Source organism: Dipodomys spectabilis, unplaced genomic scaffold, assembly GCF_019054845.1.
Source record: "Dipodomys spectabilis isolate Male_0828 unplaced genomic scaffold, ASM1905484v1 ptg000386l, whole genome shotgun sequence".
Classification (NCBI taxonomy): domain Eukaryota; kingdom Metazoa; phylum Chordata; class Mammalia; order Rodentia; family Heteromyidae; genus Dipodomys; species Dipodomys spectabilis.
Genome location: NW_024871063.1, coordinates 2287792 through 2291909, shown reverse-complemented (window position 1 = coordinate 2291909; position 4118 = coordinate 2287792).

The window sequence follows — 4118 nt, the reverse complement described above, 5'->3', positions numbered from 1 at the left end:
TATCCCAAGAGCTGTCAGGTCCGGAGTCTTTCCTCTGCACACTGCCCCCCTCCCTGAAATGACACACCCCAGCAAAGCGAAGTAGACATACAGTGAATTCATTTTCTTATAACTGGGGTCTGACCAGATAGATGGCAGTGAGGATTAGAGGCCCAGGATCGTGCTGGGCGGTTGGACAACACAATGCCTCCTCATCCACTTTCCTTTAACTGTCTTAGCAGAGGGTAATGGGGAAGTACTCAGAGGATGGATAGATAATGAATAACCATCATGTTCTAGCCCAGGCACAGAGGGGCTTACCTCAGGGAGCTATTTCAACAAGCTGAGCAAGACAGCTCCTGACCCACAGTCCACCTCCAGAATGAGAAGGTCACCGTATGTCCCAGCCACATGGAGACGCTGAGCCACCTCCTCCAGGACCCATTCAACCAGTTCCTGAAAGGGAGAGAGAGGGAGAGAGAGAGAGAGAGAGTGAGAGAGAGAGAGAAAAAGAAAGAAACAAGGAAAGAAAGAAACAAAGAAAGAAAGAAAGTCAGAATTGGACTTATGCTTGATGCCAGTGGCACAGGCATCATGCTATACAGGAAGCCGAGATATGAGGATCATGCTTTTTAGACAGGGCAGGCAGGAACGGTCTGTGAGACACTGATCTCCAAAGAACCACCAGAAATCCAGAAGTGGTGCTGAAGGCTCAAGTGGTAGAGTGCCTGCCTTGAACTGAGGAGCTTGGGGACAGCGCCCAGGCCCAGAGTTCAAGCCCCAGGACTGACAAGAAGTGGAATTTCCACCAAAACAAGTGGACTGAATAGCAGCCATTGTCATAGGGAGCATGGCAGAGAAGTCAGGCTGAGCTTCCTGTAAACTGGCGGTCAGGAATAGGTCATCCAGCTTCTTCGTGCCTCATTTTCCCCAGCTGCAAAACTGAACAGTGAAGGATCCCCTTCCTCATGGGGATAGGGTAATGATGAAAGAGCCATGTTTTGTTTTATAATCCCATACCTGTTGCACGATAAATAACAGGCCCCATCTGAGCCCTTTCCAGCTATCTTCCTGTCATATGCTCACAGAATTTCCAAGAACCATATCTGGCGACCGCTCCTTCTATGCCTGGCACTGCCCCAGTGATCCTCCTATATTGATTCCTTGTTTCATCACAACTGTCCCAGGAGGATATTGAGGTCTGATGGTCAAGACCCAGAGCTTCACCTGTGGTCAAGAATCAGCTGCTGTGTACTAAGAGTTTGGGACAATCCATCTAAACCGATGACTAAACGTGGCACTACCTGTCTAGCATCTCAATACAGAGAACCAGTCATGGTGGCCAACAACTGTCACAAGAGGATCGTGATCCAGCCCAGCCTGAGCATATATTGACTCTCTATCTCGGAAATGCCCAAGACAGAAAGGCTTGGCTTTCATGGTAGAATACCTGACTGGCAAGCCTAAGGCCTTGAGTTCAAACCCTAATATACCAAAATGAATCAGAGGCCCGGTGCCAGAGGCTCATGCCTATAATCCTAGCTATTCAGGAGGCTGAGATCTGAAGATCATAAGTCAAGGTTTAAAATAGGTTTGGCCTCACCCATCAGACCTCATGATGAAAAGACCCAGAGTCTAACCCATCCAATGCGCTCCATACTAACAGAGCTGGCATCCTGACTAAGTGCTGGCCATGCTCTCTGTCCCCCTGGGGAGCCACCCCCTGCGGGCCACACCACCAGGTCCTCCCAAGCTCCCTCTTCCACCAACCAGGACCAAGGGAATACACAGCTCCAGGGAACACAGATCCCTTGGCATTATAATTTAAGCGTTTCACCCATTCAGGCCCCAAAACCTAAGACACAACATCCATGCACCTCCCACCAAAGATAGCAGTTAGAAGTTACCCAAAGGGTCCAGCGCTCCTTGTTACAACCCACTTCTACACACACACATACACACACACACACACACACACACACACACACACACACACACACACACACAAATCTGGCACAGGTGGTTCATGTCTGTCATCCTAGCTACTCAGGTGGCTGTGGTCTGAGGAATACACTTCAAAGCCAGCCCATGCAGGAAAGGCTCTGAGGACTATTATCTACAGTGTACTACTAAATAGATAGAGATGGACCTGTGGCTCAACTGTCAGAGCAGTAGCTTTGAGCTCAGAAGGTCAGGAACAACACGTATGCCCTGAGTTAAAGGCCCAGTTCTTATACCTACAAACACACACAGACACAGAAAGACACAGACACAAACACAGACACACAGACACAGACACAACACACACACACACACACACACACACACACACACACACACACACACACATACACACACAGTGACAGCCCAAGGCTTCAGCAGTCCCTGAGAATAGAACCATGAACTCATTCCATTAGGATCATATACCATCCCCAAGAAGGTGGCACTACCGACCTCAGACCCACTGTAGACAAACCATTGAGCCTCTCACATATCTGGAATGTCTCATAGACCAGCATGGCATTTCACACTGTACACACTGCTATGCAGAAAACTTAGCCACCTATTTTTTTGTTGTTGATCATGGGGTTTGAACTCTGGGCCAGGTCACTGTCCCTCAGCTTTTCAGCTGAAGGTGAGCACTTTCCCACTTAAGCCACAGCACCACTTCCTGTTTTCTGGTGGTCCATTGGACATCAAGTCTCACAGACTTTCCTGCCCAAGCTGGCTCTGAACATGGTCTTCACATCTCAGCTTTCTGAGTAGCGAGGATGACAGTTGTGAGCCACTGGAGACTTCTGGATTCAACACCTTCACATACCCAGAGGAAAACCATCTCATAAGGCCACAAACTTCTTGCAACCCTTCACTTCAGACTTTGTCACCAAGCATCCAAATCCATCCTTTATTGGAGAGAATACACACACAGCAATCCCACCCCTGCACCCATTCGCTCACTCCCTGCCTGCCACAAGCTCCATCCTCTTGAAGCTGTGGCTTCAAGCTGGGGTAAACTTGGGGAGCTCTTAGAAATGTGTGTACAGTGGGAAGAGCACCTTGTCTCCCAACCACAGCACCCCCCCCCCTCTTCGTCCCTCCCACACCTGGACCATCCTTTGAAGGCAAATATGTTTTACTTTCTTTCTTTTTTCAATTGTGGGGCTTGAACCCTAAGCCTGGGTACTGTCCCTGAGCATTTCAGCTCTAGGTGAGCACTCTACTACTTAAGTCACAACACGACACCACTTCTGCTTTTCTGGTGGTTCATTGGAGATAAGAGCTTCAGGGTTTTTCCTGACCCGGCTGGCTTTGACCCCTGATCCTCAGATCTCACCTCCGGAGTACCTAGGAAGACAGTCATGAGTTAGTGCCACCTGGTCAAAGATACTTTCCCATGCCTGTCATCCTATCCTCTCAGGAGACTGAAATCTGTGGACTGCAGTTGGATGCCACCCTTGGCAACAAAGTCAATGAGAACTTTTTATCTCCAATTATAAAAACCTAAACATGTTGGAAGTGGAGCTGTGGCTCAAATGGTAGAGTGCTAGCTTTGAGTATAAATGACAAGGGATAGGACCCAGTCCCTAGTTTCAACTTTTGCTAGTAAAGCCCCACCCAAGAAAGAGAAGCAGGTGGGCATACAGGAGCTGAAAGCTCACACATAATACTCAAGACTCCCAGAACAGACCCCATCCTTCTCTGATTCTTTAGATTCTATGTCCTATATCATGGTAATCTTAGATGGAACTTGCCATGCACCAAGTTAGGATGGTAAAGTACAATCGCATATTCAGGATCCCCTGACCTTATCAAAGACTCAAGATCTCTCACTGTCCTGCCTCTACACTGGGTAGGGAGGTGAGGTCTAGTTATCCAACCACAGGATGTGGGAATGAAAGGATTTCTTGGCCAAGGGACGCAGACTCAAGGGCTCCAGGTCCCTTTCACTCAGGAAGGAGAAAAGGGCTGATCTATCCCAGGAATGTTCCTGGGTTGTGAGTACTCTCAAAGGAACAACCTTGCTCAGAGACCAATGCCTCTGGTTTTCCCACCAGCCTCTATCCAAACCTGCCCCACCTTCAGTCTGCCATCTCTGAATCCCAGATCTGCCATCTAGACTAAAGGCTGAGCCTGCAAAG